Source organism: Macaca nemestrina, chromosome 2 (assembly GCF_043159975.1).
Source record: "Macaca nemestrina isolate mMacNem1 chromosome 2, mMacNem.hap1, whole genome shotgun sequence".
In the NCBI taxonomy this organism is placed as follows: Eukaryota; Metazoa; Chordata; class Mammalia; order Primates; family Cercopithecidae; genus Macaca; species Macaca nemestrina.
Genome location: NC_092126.1, coordinates 84449119 through 84467661, shown reverse-complemented (window position 1 = coordinate 84467661; position 18543 = coordinate 84449119). Strand labels below are relative to the sequence as shown.

The 18543-nt window shown below is 42.3% G+C and overlaps 1 protein-coding gene across 2 annotated transcripts in view; it reads left to right on the top strand.

The window, feature by feature from the left end:
- The first annotated feature begins 2760 nt into the window (after nt 1–2760).
- LOC105465688 (phospholipase D1) overlaps nt 2761–18543 on the top strand; it is a 206611-nt gene continuing 190828 nt past the window's right edge. Inside the window, exon 1 of one of the 2 annotated variants that reach the window (XM_011714270.3) lies at nt 2761–2897. The gene's annotated coding sequence lies outside the window, so the exon portion shown is untranslated. Of the gene's footprint in view, nt 2898–3760; nt 3882–18543 lie in introns of those variants that run through there. The other variant, XM_071091242.1, reaches the window with a different exon arrangement.

Genomic DNA, 18543 nt, shown 5'->3' with positions numbered 1-18543 from the left:
AACTAATTTGCCATAGAAAAAGAACGGACAATGGACATGAATAGATTATTTTCAGTAAATGGCACAAATAATAACATGAAAAAATAGTGTTTAGCATTACTGATTATAAACAAGTTGATTAAAACAAGATATGATTTTGATTCATGACATTTTCAGGTTACAAGCAAGGCAACATTTAATACTGGAAGGTAATTTTGCAGCCTCACACAGCACCTTTAAAAAATGCTGATCCAGTATTTCTACTTTTAGGAATCTATCCTAAGAATGTAGAGATCTTGACAAAGATGATGCAACGTAGTGTTCATTCCAGCATGATCTGTAAACTGCAATAAAGTCTGAAAATATCCTAAAACATTTGATAAGTGATTGTAATAGTCTTCAACCATAGAAATGATACCTTAGAGAAAATTTAGTGACAGTAAATAATACTCCATTTATAAATACTTAGTGAGATAAGGAAGATTCTAAATTCCGTACAGCACGGTTTTAATTTTGTAACAAACCTTTAGGCATAGAAAACATAAGGAAATATACTAAATGCTAATAGAGAGTGTGTGGGGGAGTTATAGGTGATTTTAATTAAAAATGTTTTTCTGTGGTCTCTAAAACATAGATGTCCTTTTTTTCTAAAATATAGATGTCAAAATTATAAAAATGAACATATATTGTTTTTATTCTCAGAAGAAAATATAACAACAGGATTTCAAATACCACTTTGACAAAAATGTCAAATGCATATTGAGATGAATGTATAGCATGATTACTTAGTCATCGTTTCTTGACATATTTGAAGATATGAAAGATTTGGAAGAAAAATCACAAAATCTCTCAGTAAAATAAAAATAATTACATACAAAATTATACTACTTCTAAAACTTATGTTTGGGAGTCCATAAGCTTAAGTTCATCTCTAAACAACATATGGCATTTCCTCTTTTATTCCTCTATCCCAGGGAGGCAGAAATTCAGTTACTGTAAGGGCACTTAGATAATTTTCTTTCTTTCTTTCTTTCTTTTTTTTTTGAGACAGAGTCTTGCTGTGTCACCCAGGCTGGAATGCAGAGGCACGATCTCAGCTCACAGCAACGTCCTCCTCCCAGGTTCAAGTGATCCTCCTGCCTCAGTCTCCCTAGTAGCTTCGATTACAGGCACCCGCCTCCACCTCCGGTTAATTTTTGTATTTTTAGTAGAGCCGGGGTTTGGCCATGTTGCCCAGACTGTTCTTGAGCTCCTGACCTCAGGTAATCAACCCACCTCGGCCTCTCAAAGTGCTGGGATTACAGGCGTGAGCCACTGCGCTTGGCCTAGATAATTTTATTTCTAATTAGATTTAGTAGAAAGACCTATTGTTGGAGGCAAGTGCCAAATGTTTTCATAGTGACACTTAAGAATTTGGGATGCAATTTTATAGACTGCTGCTTCTCAACCAAAAGCATTATAATTTCTAAAGACAAGCTTGTAAGAATGCAGTTACGTGTGTACACAAGACTTATCAGACCATCTGTGACTAATAAAGCTTGAGAAAGAGGGGAGGAGAGAGGGTATTCTGCCTTCCAGTAACATGCTTGTCTGAAACTTGCTAAACTCCTCTTAGGCAATACTCTGCTCAGAGAGCCATGTGTTTAATTGTAAAAATCTGTCAGTATCATAGGATTCAAAAGACATCAATCATTTATGTCAACAAGGAAAGAGTGAGGGCTGTATGACTCTTCTATCATTAGGAAAAGATGTGCTCAAGAGACAAAAACGTGGTCTAAGGAGGGCTGAGCAACTGTAGGTTACAGGAAAACTGAGTTCCAGACTATAATTTGGCCCCCCTCCCCTAATTTGGACTGGTATATTATATTTTTCATTTCATGTAATGCCATGTGTGCAGTAAGACATTATGTAACTTGGCCAGTCTCGGTGTGTAATATCCACTAAATGCTTTAAAGTGGCTGACGTTATTAGCAGTTTGGTGCATGGGGAGGCCATTGCTTCCCTTGGCTTTGGCGGGATGCAATATTGTGTAATGAGGTTGGAACTGGCCTATATTCAAAATTACATTCCCAAAGGGCTGCTTATTCAAGCCACATGACAACTGGTTCTCTTTTTCTTAAGACTTCATTCTAAGTGGACTAAAAACAGCAAAATTGCCATGTTTGAACAGTTCCATAGGTGGACTGGGTCTTTTCCTTGTTTTGCTCCCAATTTATTATTTTATACTAAGATTTCTGAACTACACCCAGTTTTAGAGACATCGGGACACAAATTCCCATCCCCCTCCATCTAAGCTGTGTGACCTCAGGCTGGTTACTTCATGATTCTGAGCCTTCATTTCCTTACCTGTAAGTTGGCGTTAACACTTCCCTAAGGAGGTGTAAGTCTTATAAAGACGCCAGCAAAGCTCCAGTCTCTTAATTATGTCGCCTCAGGCAATTTATTTAGCCGTTTGATTTGCGGATTCCTTACTTACAAGTTGGACCAGTTGTGGCTACTATCCGCAGTAGTCGAGGAATAGGTATGATAGGCAAAGCTCCGGCAACGGTGGCTGGCCCTTGGCGGCTCAAGACGACCTGATAATGGTCCTGCTAGCTAGCATGCCCTAGTGTAATGCGGTCGAGTCATGAAACTTTGAGAAAAGAGAGAACAAGGAAAGCGGGCGATCAGAGGCCCAGCCGCGAGACCCGCCCCGCTGGGGCCGCCAGCCTGCACCGCGACGCCCCAGGACCCGGCACCGCCTCGCTCCACCCCTGCGAATCTGGGGCGAATCCGGGCGGAGAGTTCCTGGCGGCCGCGCAGCGCAGAGCACCCTCCCGCCCGCCTCTCTCCCGTTGAGCTCCAGCTGTGCCAGAGGCACGCGAGCCTGGAGAGTCCGCAGCCAACGCGCAGGTGCTAGCGGCCCCTTCGCCCTGCAGGTAGGAGCCGCGCCGAGACCAGCATCACCCGGCGCCTGTGGGAGCCGGGTTTCCCCTCCTTCGCTTTCAGTCCCTTCTGGCTCCCAACCCGGTCAACTGGCCGCTCCCCGCCCAACTTGGACGGGACTTCAGTGAGTGAGTCGGCAGCGGACTCCCCAGCGATCCCCAAGGGCCTCCCTTGCACGGCTTCGGGTGGAATTCCTGCAGGGTGAAAGCTGACAACTCAGGCACGCACTTTTGCAGCGCGGGCGGCTGCCTGGAGCGCAGAGCCGCGCAGGCTCCAGGCTGAAGCCCGGGCGTCCTCTGCAGGATGCACCGCCCCGCCGGCGCGGGGCTTCGGGTGCAGTGTGTGTGGTGTCCCCAGGTCATCCGGGCGCCCTTGGTTCGGAGGCGCGGTGGCATGACTGGGCTGGTGGGGGCGATGGGACCAGCATCCCGTACCAACCAGGAAGTGCCGCGTCCCAAAGCTTCGAGCCCAGCCCTCAGAACACGGTCCCGGGGGTGTGGTCACAGCCGCGGGTGTCCGCGCCTCTCGCCATGTGATGTGACCACTCGGAGGCGGGGCGGGGGGCCCGGGGGCGAGCAGCAGGGCGTGTGTAAAGGGTCTTGTTCGTCACAGTACGATTCAAGGTATTTGGGACCTAGGGCTCAGATCCAGGAGTGCGGTCCTCCAAGCCTTCCAAAGGATTTTGTGACGCCCTTGAGAACCGCCCTTGTAGACTCAGTCCTGAACTACCGCCACGCCTGTGTTTGCTCCTCCTCATCTGGGATTATTGCCTTCTTTACTTCCTCTGTGAAGCACTAAATACGAGTAGCTTTTTCAGAACAGACCACAACAGTTTCTTCGTTTGACTATCACTAAGTCTTTCTCCAGAATGGGGAGCTCCGTTAACTTTATCAGCCAACCCTGCCAATTTTAGTTAAGATAAGCCTTTGTGGGCCTCCAAAGACCTCTGAGAGACTAGGTACCCAGAGACCTCTGAGGTATGTTAAATGGTTTAATTCGTGGTGTTGCAATTAAAACTTAAAGAAGGAAAGGAATCTGCCATTTGAACTGTTAACAGACACCACATTTATACACTGCCTATTTGAATAAGAATCTCTTTCGATATTAAATGTTTTGTGACACACAAGTGAATTTGTACACAGTCTTTTAGCTTGAATTTGTAGACAGCCTTTAAATGTTGTTTGGGGATCTTTGGACTAATTGTATAAGCGCCCAGTCTGGCTTCTCAAGAACCAGTACAGTTAACAATCCATATAAAAAGTTGGAATGCTGCCTGGGCGCGGTGACTCACGCCTGTAATCCCAGCACTTTGGGAGGCTGAGGTGGGCGGATCACCTGAGGTTAGGAGTTCGAGACCAGCGTGGCCAACATGGTGAAACCCCGCCTCTACTAAAAATACAAAAATTAGCCGGGCGTGGTGGCACACACCTATAATCCCAGCTACTCGGGAGGCTGAGGCAGGAGAATCGCTTGAACCCGGGAGGCGGAGGTTGCAGTGAGCCGAGATCATGCCATTGTACTCCAGCCTGGCTGAAAGGGCGAGAGTCTGTCTCAAAAAAAAAAAAAAAAAAAGCGAGAGTCTGTCTCAAAAAAAAAAAAAAAAAAAAGAATACTAAGGCTTTGAGGAAAAAATGTCTTTACAATGTTTGTTCCTGATGACAGAATAATTATGAACTATAGTAAGTGCTGTACAATGCTCATTTAGGTTTGTAGACTTACTTATAACTAGGTGGTGGGGAACCGTGCTTCTTGAAAGTTGTATGATTACTTAGTGTTTCTTAATTAAAAACATAGTTAGAAATTTTATTTACCTTTAACTCTTACATGGTTTTTAATTTATTTTTGTTCCGAAGGAAAAGTAGGACTGTCATTTTTTTTAAAAAAAATTTCCAATTTTATTTTAGATACGGGGATACATGTGCAGGTTTGTTACACGGACATGTAGCATGAAGCTGAGGTTGAGGGTACAACTGATCCCATCACCCAGGTAGTGAGCATAGTACCTGATAATTTTTTAACTTTTGCTCTCCTTCCTCCCTCCCACCTCTAGTGGTTCCTAGCGTCTATTGTTGCCATCTCTATATCCATAAGTGCCCAATGTTTACCATATATATATATATATATATATTTTGAGACAGAGTCTCACTCTATCTCCCAGGCTGGAGTGCAGTGGCACAATCTCGGCTCACTTCAAGCTCCGCCTCCCGGGTTCACACCGTTCTCCTGCCTCAGCCTCCCCAGCAGCTGTAGTACCTTCCACTTATTAGTGAAAACATGCGATGTTTGATTTTCTGTTCCTGCCTTAATATGCTTAGGATAATGCCCTCTATCCGCATCCATGTTGCTACAAAGGACATGATTGTGTTATTTTTTATTGTTGCATGGTATTCTATGATGCATATGGACCACATTTTCTCTTATCCCGTCCGCAGTTGATGGGCATCTAGGTTGACTCCATTTGCTATTGTGAATAGCGCTGTGGTGAACATATGAATGTGTGTGTGTTTTTGGTAGAACAACTTATTTTCTTTTGGATATATACGCAGTAATGGGCTGCGGGGTTGAATGGTAGTTCTGTTTTGAGTTCTTTGAGAAATCTGCACCTGCTTTCCACAGTGGCTGAAATAATTTACGTTCCAACCAACAGTATATAAATGTTCTCTTACAGGATTTTTTTAAAAAAAAATTTCTTTTAATTTCACTTTTGTTGTAGTAAAAGATGCACAACATAAAATTTACCATTTTAGCCATTTTTCAGTGTGCATGTAGTGGCATTAAATACGTTCACATTATTGTGCTACTGTCACCACCATCCATCCACAAGACTCTTCATCTTTCTTACAGGGTTTTAATAACATTTTAATGATAATGGTTGTGTTGCAGGCTTTAGTTTTATCACTAAGCAAGGTTTGAGTTCCTTCTCGTAGCTTTAGAGAAATGCACCTTTTAAACTTTTTTTTTTCTGAGGCAGGGTCTCACTCTGTTGCCCAGGTTGGAGTGTAGTGGCACAACAGTCTTGACCTCCCAGGCTCAAGTGATACTCCCATCTCAGTTTCTGAGTAGCTGGAACTATAGGTGTGCATCACCACCCTTGGCCAGTTTTGTTTGTTTGTTTGTTTTTGTAGAGATGAGGTCTCACTGTGTTGCTAAGGCTGGTCTTGAATAACTGGGCTCCAGCAATCCTCCCATTTCGGCTTCCCAAAGTGCTGGATTACAGGCATGAGCTACCATACCCAGCCAAGAAATGCACTTTTAAAAGAGAAAAGGTAAAAAGCCATAACCAGACTGTTTAACAAATTTTATCTACAGCTGGAAAGGCCTAATACGTTACTGTTTGAAAATAAACTTGTGATGTATTTAAACTTTTATCTAAGGGTATTGTGGGGTTTAGCTATCAAGAGGAAGGAACACGTAAGGCAGTTACTGTTATTGATCATTTCCTCTCCTGAGTATCTATCAGAAAAATGGCAATTGTCAGTGTTGTTGTCTTTAGCAGTGCAATAGTACCTATCTAAATTATGCTTGAACTCAGGTAATGTTGCCTTCTTAGTAACTAAAGGCAATGTTGATCAAACTTGAAACTACATGTAGCAATTTCCTGTCCATCCCAGGTGTTTACTAAAGATTGATACTACGGGACCCAACACATAAGATATGTCTCTTTAAACTTGTAGTTAGGCTGAGTCATTGTGTTCACAAGAAAAGCTGTAACTTTGCAAGGTCTGGTTTTATGTTTACAATCCTTTAAGTCTGAGCACCACAAAATAAAATGTATTTGCTGGGGGGGTGCGGTTAAAAGTTGTCGCAGGGTTAAAATGAGAAACATGTAAACCCAACTTTCCCATAGGCCTGTGACATTTCTGGTTACAAAGAGAATCATACAATCTTATGCTTCAGTGGGAACACATTCCAGTGTGTTAGTTTCCCTAAATTCACACTGCAGTGTAAAATCTGGACCCCAGCTGTTTTAGTGCTGGGTTATTAAGCAAAAGTGTATGTTATATAAGTGTTTCATAGTATCACAGGTTTTTTTCCTATTGCAAAACTTTCTTAATTTTTAAATTTATTGAGCAAACATTACAGCGGCAGAATAAAATCAATTATTTATTTAATAAACACTTACATGGTGTTTACTTTGTGCCTTGCACTTGTCTAAGCATTTTACAAACATGAATACATTTAACCCTCAAACAACCCTGTAAAGTAGGTAATCTTATTATGGCCATTTTATTTATTTATTTATGTTTGTTTTACTGTATTTTATTTTGTAGAGATGGGGTCTTGCTATGTTGCCCAGGCTAGTTTCAAACTTCTGGGTTCAAATGGTCCTCCTATCTTGGCCTCGAAAAGTGCTGGGATTCACAGGTGTGAGCTACTGTGCCTGGCCTATGCCCATTTTATAGATGAGGCAGTTTGAGGCATAGTGAGATCCCACAACTAGCTCATGGCAGAGCTGGGGATCCATCTCTGGCAGCTTGCACCCAGAGTTTTGACATTGCTGTCTGTTTAGAAAAAAACATAACCTGTGATTCCATCCTCCTAACAAACTTTTTTTTTAAGGTTTTTTGATTCCCATTTTGTCTTTGTTCTTTGACGTAATCGCAATTATAGTGCAACTCAGACAATCTGTTCAAGTCCTTTACTTTTCGGAAGAAGAAATTAAGGTGGAACATGGGTATGTCCAAGGGTAGAAGCACTGGGGCAGGGTCCTGGAGATCCTCTGCTGGGCCAGGCCTTAACTCCCTGATTGTGAGGAGATTGGGCCAGGGATCCTGGGAGAGTCTGGGAGGCCAGGGCTGTGTTTGGGAGGAGTTGGGTGTTATTTGCCAATCCAGAGGGAAGCATTTCAATATTTTAAAAATTGTTATGACCATACTAGAGCTAATCTACTAAATAAGGGCCCACGTTATGGCCGACTGGGTCATGGGAGGTCTTGCTTCCTAGGGCTCCAGAATCCTGGATTGCTTCCCCTGTTGCTGCTAATGCCCATGACCCTCAGCTCCCCTCTGGATGAGGGCAAGATTTTATTCTGTACTCAATCATTTTTTGAACTTTTTGGATCTAGAGTTGGGAACCTTTTGGAAGCCTCTGACGCACAAAAGAAAATCAGCCAAAATCAACATGGAAATAAAAATAACTTGGTTTAGTCAGTTCTTTTGTTAAGAAAGAGAGAGAGACACTTCTAAGGCCGTAAACTTATGAACTTTATATTAAGAACAGGAAAATAAGGGTTCAGAATTTAACAGTGATCTTTTTCAAAGTAGGCTTTTACAGATGGCACATTTAGATGAAGGCGAATAGGAATAAACATGGGGAAAAGGAAAGCCGTAGAAAGGGAGGGGAGAAACAAGTGCAGAGACGAGGCATTGGCAGAGGGCCATAGATAGGAAGCATGGAGCTAATACCTTTGTCAGTTCTTTACAAAAAGCCTGCGTCTCAGTGTGTTACCACCGGACGATGCCTTCAAAATATCATAAGCAGTTGCAAATGATCTTTCCTTTGGTTTATCTTGATGGGATCTTAATGTTTAAACTGTTGCTAATCAACAAAGCATGTGGACAATAAGATACAAGGGAACTCTTGGCCCCTGATTGGGATCTTCATAACAGTCTAGTCTAGTTTGGTTTATGCCACTTTCCGTGGGTGGATTTTATATGTAGTGTGATATTAGAATCACTGGATTTGCCGTTATTTTTTCTATTGATGGTCTTCCCTGTGACAGGGCAAGGTTCTTGAGGTCACAGACTGTGTTTTTGTCATTTTTGTGTCTCCAGTGTCCATTGTAGTGTACAATAGATGTGAGCTGAATGACAGGGTACATGGATGAAGGGAGAAGGTGTAATCCATTTTGTTAAAAATACATAGGTATTTCCAGAAAATAAGTCTTTATAATTAATGTTGTACTTATTTATTTGCTCCATGGTGCCGTTTAACTATTCTTAAAAATAAAATGTGTAGATGTGGAATGGACAGTCTGTGGCATTTTGGGTAAACAGCTGTACTCACTTCATTGATCTTTTTCTGCCCAAGTTCTGATGAAGGAGTCCTTTGAAATAAAGAGTTCGAGTAGGTAGCCATGGGTTGGGATTGGAGATTCATGACTTGGAACAGAAAAACATTTCCAGATGTGTAGGGCAGTGGTTCTCTGAAGATGCAGACCCAAAAGTGAGAAATTTAACCAAAGGAGCTAAGAATAGGGAAAAAGTGAAGATGAAGTTTTAGATACTGTTTTTTAAGTGTCACCATTATTCCTGCTTTGGAATAAAAAAATGTAAGAAATAAGGTAGGAGTACAGAATTTGGGGATGAAGTATATTTTTGGCACTAACATCACTGTGATGTTAAAACTATTTTTAAAAGATAATAAATACCCACACCTCTGACTTACTAATTATTTTACTAAATGTATTGCTCTCTATGCTATTTATGTCTATTATTTCTATATGGTGAAAATACTGTACCTGCTGCACGCCTTCCCCAAACTGCATGTTCTAGTGATATCATGTTGGTAACTTAGAGGTGGCCATGGTAGGAATTTCTTTTTTTGAGACAGGGTTTCACTCTTGTTGCCCAGGCAGGACTGCAATGGTGCAATCTTGGCTCACTGCAACTTCCACCTCCCAGGTTCAAGCGATTCTCCTGCCTCAGCCTCCTGCCTCAGCCTCCCAAGTAACTGGGATTACAGGTGCATACCACCACGCCTGGCTTATTTTGTATTTCTAGTAGAGACAGGGTTTCACCATGTTGGCCAGGCTGGTCTCGAACTCCTGACCTCGTGATCCTTGGCCTTCCAGGAATATTTACACTGTGGAAATTGGCACACACTACACTTAGGGTTTCTCCTCCACCCCAACCTGGTTGCTAAGCATTTGTCAGCACACCACTGGCTTTGCCCAAGGGGGATATCTGAGCTTCTCCACCACCCCCCCTTTTTTTCTCATTATGATCAAAGAGATTTGTCGTGCACTTTTCTTTCAACTGTCACAGTGATTCTGAATTTGGCGATGTGGTTGGGGGGAAAGGAATACATATAGTTATGCTATGTTCTAATCTCTTTGTGCCTATTATCTGGTCTGGTACAGGTCTCAATTGCATTCAATTTAACCTTTGATTCTATCCTTTTGTAGAGATAGAATTCTCCCTGCAACCTCCTGAAGAGCTGGCCTTCCCTCCTTCTCCATCACAGTAGTTCCAAGGTCTGGCTAAACAAAATCACCTGGGAACTTCTTAAAATACAAACTTCCAAGTTCTATCACATATGTAATAAATTTAGATTTTTGAGGAATGGGACTCAAAGTAGTATTTTGTAAATTCCCTTGGGAGTTTGATGATCACCCCATGTGCCTTCTGGGCCCCTCTTGTGGGCTCTTGCTCTCCAGCCCTGGCACCTGTGTACCGTGCTTAGAATCAGGTCATTTGGGCTGCTGGACCCCGGCCACATTGTATGGTAGCCTTGATTTTTATGTTTGTACTCAAATTCTGATCCTGTGAACCTTGGTAATCAGGGGCCACTCTTTTCCCCATTGGCCTGTCATTCATACCAGAGCCTGATTTTTCGTGCTCAGTTCTTTGGAGCCTGGGTTTCTAACTAGCGAGGCAGCTAGTGTGTTGCAGGGAGACTATCAGAGGAGTCAGGTGTGCTAAGTTTCATTTCTACTTTAGCATCTGTGTAACCTCGAAAAACTTGTTTTTCACCTTTCTGGACTACAGTTGCCTATCTCCAGAGTTTGTTAGGAAGGTTGTTTCTAGAACACATCAAGCTTTGTTCCATCTTAGGGCCTTTGAATCATGCTATTCCCTCTGCCTGGAGCACACTTCTCCTAAGTCTTTGCATGGCTTGCTTCTTTTTTGTCATTTGGATCAATGACAAAATGGTCAAATGTTATCTCCTTGGAAAGGTTTTCCCTGACCATTGAAAGCTGCCTCACCTCACAGTCCACATTGCGTTGCTTGCTACCTGATCCTGTTCCAGCCTTTTACCTGGGGTTATTTTCATGCTAGCATTTACCACCATCTGAAATTCTTTTTCTTTTCTCGTTTTCTTGGTTACTGGGTTTTCTATGCAAGAACTTAAGCTTTATGAGAGTAGGGACTTGCCTGACACATAGTAGGTACTCACTAACTACTTGTTGAATGACTACCTTTCCAAGTTATTATATAAATATATGATGTTAGTGTGAACCCTGGTTCCCAAGAGATTCATTTGTTTTCCTAATTGTTCTTTTCTGACCTCACAGATGTTGCTGTTTTTATGACAGTGATTCATTGCTGAGATATTACTGCAATTTGGAGCAAAGTGCTGCTCTCAACTGATGAGAAATAAAATCTGTAGCTTTCTATGTGAATGCCTCCTTTCATTTTCAGAGAGCTTGCAAAATCTTGTTTCAGTTGCATCTATTTGTCATGTGGGTGTATAATCTGCGATAGAATGGATCGATTAAACATAACATAAATGAGACTGATTTGGGGAAACTCCTGTTTCCTCCCTTTTTTGAGTTCCACCAGGGGTGGTTTTTGGTAGCGTCATGGGGACTAGGGAAATGTGTATCACTTTGTAAGAAAGGCAGTCCATAGGCTGGGCATGGTGGCTCACGCCTGTCATCCCAACATTTTGGAAGGCTGAGGCAGGTGGGTGACTTGAGGTCAGGAGTTCAAGGCCAGCCTGACCAACACGGTGAAACCTCATCTCTACTAAAAATACAAAAATTAGCCACGTGTGGTGGTGACTGCCTGTAATCCTAGCTACTTGGGAGGCCGAGGCAAGAGAATTGCTTGAACTTAGGAAGTGGAGGTTACGGTGAGCTGAGATCGTGCCATAGCACTCCAGCCTGGGTGACAGAGCAAGACTCTGTCTCAAAACAAAAACAAACAAGTAACAAAAAGAAAGGCATGCCAGAAACGCATGTTGGATATGTTCATCCTATCTGATCTCACCAGATACATGGGGTAGGTTTGACTAACGGTGAAGTAATTTTTGTAGATCCATTGCCTGGAAGGCCAATAAGGTTGGCAGTGAAAGCTTTCATCCTGTATTTGCAGTAGCCCCTTTTCAGGATGGTGTTGAAGAATTTATCAAGCACAGAGTCTTTTTGGTGCTAACACAGTACTAGGCCTAGGCTAGTGAGTCTAAAATGTGGTTCCAGCCCCACAGTTTATAGTCTAATGCAGTCACCCAAAGGCAGGACTGAATTGTGCAGCAGAATCCTGCCAGGCCACCTGAAATGGGCTGCCTTTTATAATGATTCTATGTTCCAGTTTTCCTTGATAGTGATTTTCCAACTGCTTTGTTTCAGGGCAGTGCGGTGTTGTGAATGTTTGTCTTCTTCAAATTCATTTGTTGAAATTCTCACCCCAAGGGGTGATGGTATTAGGAGGTGAGGCCTTTGGGAGGTGATTAGGCCACAGTGGGTCTGCCCTCATCGAGGAGATTAGTGCCTTTATAAAAGGGGCCAGAGGGACCTCTGGCTCTCTTCACTAAGTGAGGGGTTAGTGAAAAGGCAGCCACTGGGGAAGCAGGCTTTCACCAGACACCAAATCTGCAAGCACCTGGATCTTGGACTTCCCAGCCCCCAGAACTGTGAGAAGTAAGTTTCTGTTGTTTATAAGCCACCTAGTCTATGGTATTTTGTTATAGCAGCCTGAATGGACTAAGACAGGTGGGCTGGCATTGGAGTAGAGATTGGGTCCAGGGATGTAGACAGCAGAATTCTGGAGCGTCTCTAAACACCACATTCAATCAGAGCATCTCATTTCAAAAATGTACTATTGTATATTTGCCTTTTAAAAATTATTTTTGGGCTGGGCACGTTGACTCATGACTGTAATCTCAGCACTTTAGAAGGCCAAGGTGGGTGGATCACTTGAGGTCAGGAGTTTGAGACCAGCCTGGCCAACATGGTGAAACCCCATCTCTACTAAAAATACAAAAATTAGCCAGTTGTGGTGGTGCACACCTTTATTTGCAGCTACTTGGGAGGCTGAGGTAGGACAATTGCTTGAACCAGGGAGACGGAGGTTGCAGTCAGCTGAGATCGCGCCACTACACTCCAGCCTGGGCAACAAAGTGAGACTCCATCTAAAAAATAAAAATAAAAAATAAAAAAGTAAAAATTATGTTTGTTTCAGATTTGCAGAAAAGTCATGACGCTATTACAGCAAGTTTCAAAGGAGTACACAGTTTCCTCTATTATTAACATCTCACATTGGTATGTGATACATTTGTTATAATTAATGAACCAATATAGACGCATTATTAAGTAAAACCCATACTTTATTTAGATATTCTCCCATGTCCTTTTTCTATTCCAGTATCTTGCCCAGGATACCATGCTACATTTCATAGTTGTGTCTCCTTGGGCTCCCTTGGTTATCATGGTTGCTCAGACTTTCCTTGTTTTTGATGACCTTGATAGTTTTGAGGGGTACTGGTTAGGTATTCTGTAGAATGTCCCTCAGTTGGGATTTTTATGATGTTTTTCTCAAGATTACATTGGGATTATGGGTTTGGGGAGGGAGAGGACAGAGGTAAAATACCATACTTATCTTATCAAGGGCACATACTATCAGCATGACTCATCACTGGTGATGTCCATTTTGATCACCTAACTGAGGTTGTGTGTGTAAGGTTTTCCATTGTAAGGTTACTTTTTTCCTCCCTCTACACACTGTACTCTTTGGAAAGAAGTCACTGTGCACAACCCATATTTTTGGGAGTTAAGTTCTACCTCCTAGAGAGGGGAAAATGTCCTAAAAAGATCTCATTCCCTTTACTTCCTTTAATGTTATAGATTTTCTGTTGAATGTCATTAATTTTGGTTTAAAATAGAAAAGTAGTACACTTAGGTGGCCTTGTTTCATTTCTGTGCTAGTTCACAAACCCAGAAACACTTTAGAAAGAGTTTTAGTTGCAGGCAAGTCCCTCTTTTTTTTTTTTTTTTTTTTTTTTTAGATGGCGTCTCACTCTGTTGCCCAGGGCTCACTGCAACCTCCGCCTGCCGGGTTCAAGCAATTCTCGTGCCTTAGCCTCCTGAGTAGCTGCAATTACAGGCACACACCACCATCCCCGGCTAATTTTTGTATTTTTAGTAGAGACAGGGTTTCACCATGTTGGTCAGGCTGGTCTTGAACTCCTGACCTCGTGATCCACCTGCCTTGGCCTCCCAAAGTGCTGGGATTACAGGCGTGAGCCACCATGCCTGGCCTGAGTCCCTCTTTTTTAATGAAAGTTGTGGGCAGACAATTATGCTCAGAGACCAGATAAATCTGGTCAAAGGGACCAGAATGATACCCCTGAATCAGGTGTTGGTTAGTGGCTTAGTGTGCGGTAGGCTTCCCATGAAGCCTTTGTGCTCTGATGCCTGACTGAGGACACAGTCCTCCCAAAAAAGAGTGTGAGGCCCATCGCAGCATGGCTGACTCTCTAATGGCCAAGTTCTCTTGTGGCTTAGCTCTCAGGACAGTCAGGTAATATGCCCAGAGCTGGACCTTGGGATCTGGCTAGACAGACCTGAAGAGTTTTCTGTTGCAATCAAATAAAGGACAACAATATTAATTTGGAACATGTTGAGAAGTCATTGTTGCAATTAAGCACAAGTTAAGCATACATAATAAACACTTCACATAATTGATTAGAATTATTTTAACACAACCAAAGCAAAATTCAAAAATTCCAAAGCAAAAATTCAGTTCTCAATCTTTCTCTCTCTCTTTCTCATGCCAGTGACCATTATTGACACTGTCTCCTGATTTCACCTAGAATTTATTTCTGAATTTACTTGATATTCTCTAAGTCATAGCACTTAATATGACTTCTATATAGCAAAAGCTTCCTTACGCCTGATTTCCTAGGGCCAAGGACTCAAGGAGTCTGTAAAATTTGACCATAATTTAAAATTGGCCATATGTTCAATGAGTAGGAGAGTTGATGTGAAGCAAGGGAGGTATCACAGGCCCAGCCTAGACCCTTTGCTCTGTGCTCCAAAAATGGTTTAGAATTCCTTTAGTAGAGAATGTGTAAGTGACTGTCATTCACTGAGCACACTACCTTATCATTTAGTTCTGTATCCCACAGCATCTTAATCAGTCTACTTTGATCCTGTCCAACCCACTTTCCTGCCATTGCTGATTATATAATAGGACAATCTTACTTAAGTAGGGGTGAGCGTTACCTGGATTCAATGGCCTGAGAATTTTTTCCTTCCCTTTAATGTTTCTTTAGGTTTCACATTTTAAGGGTCAGTGACACTTAGCTGTTATCCATTGTTTCACAGATGAGTCATGGAAAATGGAAAATGAGTTTGAAAATTATCCTCACATGACAGCCATCATGCAACTTATAAGGAAAAATGGCACTTGGGGAGTAATAAGCCTCTAAAAATTTCTAAAGATTGAGGGGGGAAAAAACCCTCAAAGAATTTAGCTGACTTCAGTCAGTTTTAAATAAGAGGCCCAAAATAAATAAGTGAGAAATTTGAAAACTTCCTTCATATCAATACATGCCAGCTTTTTTCATATTATTAGGATATTTGCATATATTTTGGTCAAAACTGCTTACTTGAAAATACGTATTCAGAAGAAAAATGTCCATAATATGCTGTAGTTTTTTTTTTTTTTTAAAGACAACCTTCTAAGTTTGCCTCTGAAACTACCCTGAGAGCAACTGCCCTCTGGGGATTTATGGTCTAGTGCTGTGGTTCTCACACTCCACTGTGCACTTGAATCCCTGGAGGGCTCAGGAGAGTACAGAGCGCTGGGCCTTACCCTAGAGTTTCTGATTCAGTAGGTCTGGGCTGGGCAGAGAATTTGCGTTTCTAACAAGCTCCCAGATAATGCTGATGCTGCTGGTTTGGGGACTGCGATTTGAGAATCACTGATCTAATGGTTTCGCTGACACATCAGTAAACATAATTCAAAGATTAAATGCTGTGAAATAAGTACAAGTAACATGCAATGGGAAACAGGGTGTGGAGAAGTGGGGTAAACGATGAATGATCAACTAAAGATCAGAGAAACCATATGGAAGCAGAAAGGTTAAGCAGGATCTTGAAGCCTTGGCAGGTAGGGCATTTTGGTGATGACAGTCTCCTGTTGGGAGGGAGAGTGCAGAATGTATATGGGAGTGGGAGTGTAGCCTAGCACAGGAGGAGAGTAGGGGTGGTGTGAAGGGAGGAACAACCATGAACAGGTAGAATTCAGAATGAGAGGGCTGGAAAGTTAAACTAACACGTTCTTGGTTTTTGGAGTTTGGCAGCAAAGGAAAAGCATGATCAGAGCTATGCTTAAGAAGGGCAGCTCTGGCATTGCAACAGATGGTGCAGGAAGAGAAAGAGTGATTTTGGGAGAATCAGTTAGGAATTATTGAGGCAGCCCCGCCCAGAAGCAAGGATAGCCTGGAGAAGAGCATGAAGGTGGGAGGGATACAGTCATGGGAGGCATCTGTAGCAGAAGCCACACATTTGGTAGTTGATTGGTTCCTGAAAATGAGAGAGCGAAGAGTCAAGGTGAGAGTGAGGATTCAGAGTCTGAATTGTTGATGATGAGTGTTGGTGGTGGCTGGATCTCTCAGAACAAATAATTGGATAAGAAAAAGAACCTCGGCCGGGCGCGGTGGCTCAAGCCTGTAATCCCAGCACTTTGGGAGGCCGAGACGGGCGGATCACGAGGTCGGGAGATCGAGACCATCCTGGCTAAGACGGTGAAACCCTGTCTCTACTTAAAAAATACAAAAAACTAGCCGGGCGAGGTGGTGGGCGCCTGTAGTCCCAGCTACTCGGGAGGCTGAGGCAGGAGAATGGCATGAACCCGGGAGGCGGAGCTTGCAGTGAGCTGAGATCCGGCCACTGCACTCCAGCCTGGGCGACAGAGCGAGACTCCGTCTCAAAAAAAAAAAAAAAGAAAAAGAAAAAGAACCTCCTGGGCCTTAGTTTCTTCAGTAGAGGAGTGGACTAGATACTCTTAAAGGTAAAGGTTTCTTTGTAATTGTAATTAAGGGTTTGAGGGTTTTTGTTGTCTGAAATATGATAGAACATAGTTGTACAAAAAGTTAATGGCTTGTGTATAACAGTCACTTGTATGTTTGTTGATTAGTTGATCCATGACAATCATTAGCTCTGAAATAGTTACATCTGCAAATAGTCTTCTTCCTCGGCTCTTCATTTTGCTATGGTTTTCTTAGTATGTTGACTTACTCTTCCTCCCATTTTATAAATTATGAATATCAACCTTTTTTGATATGTGCTCTATGTATATATTTTAACAACTACAGCAGATAATTTAAACATCTCTTTGGCTGTTTCTTACATCATAATAATCACACCATATATGGAGATATTTATACACAACTCTGTCTTTCCCACTGGATCATAAAATCCTTTTGGGTAAGGGACATATCTTACTCATTTTCGCCTTCCTCACTGCACTCATGGTCAATACTTATAAAAAGTGGCCAGCAAATGTTTGAGGAACTGGATTGAATCATTGAGTAAGAGTAAATTACTGTCTGTTCTTTTGGGAGAGACAAATGTTTCAGACAATAAAGAGTAATAGTTTAAAGGGAAATGGAAGTCCATATATCCTAGGAGGTAGAAAGAGGAAACACATTTCATTCAGTAGACTCTTAGAACTGGAATAGACATACTCATGGACACTGTAGGGACTAGAAGCAGAAGCCTGTAAAAAGTAGCGCAGTGGTTAGCTCTATCCTAAATTAGCCATTGAAAACCTTGGGCCAGACCTTTCCATGCTGGACCTCAATTTTCTCCTTTGTAATATTGAGGTTATACTAAATTACAAAGTTTTAGAACTCTCTGAACACCCTTTTGGGAAGAATTCTAAGCAGAGGGAACAGCATGAGTAAAACACAAGAGATAGGTAAGAGTATGTGTGTTCTTTGTGACGGGTTGTGACATGCTAGGAAATTAAGCAGGAAGAGCAGGTGGAGGCCTTGTTTCAGAGAGCCAAGATAAGGAGTCTGGACCCATCCTATGATGATAGGTGGTGTCTTATGCAGAGATTTGTGCCAGGTGGTTTAATTGGGGTTGGCATCCAGGGAGCGCGGGTGAAGGACCAGAGACAGTCATCTAGGGAAGGAGGCAATAGTAATACAAGGAGGCATTATTGGAGTGCCATTGCTATAGGCAGCTGATTGCTTTATTCCAAGAGATCATCTGAGAAGTTTTATGAAATGCACTCAGCACAGTTTATGTAGAGAAAAAAGAGAGAGGCTTTTATCTATATTTCTTGTTTCCCATTGAATTAAAGCAGCCCCACTTCTGGATTGCACATGTATGACTGCCAGGTTCCCATGGGCGACACATGAAGCAGCAACAGAGGAGTCTAGGGGTGAGTGAGCTTGTCAGTTTGCACTTGTGTGAAGCTGGTTAAATTCTTCATGGAACTGGCTGCAATGGCAATGCTGGAATAAGAAGCAAGTTTGAGAGGATTTGAAGTAGTCCGTAAAAGGAGGCCAATACAGGGAGCTATTGAGAGATTTTAAACAAAGGAACACCTAATCAGAATGATATAATGGTGTGCTTGTAAGTGTTTAACAACCAGCTCTCCAGAAAATGTGCGTGCACATATGTCTATTATAAATTGTTCTGATACAAAAGATGTGTAGCACACAATTTACAAGTAGTAATAA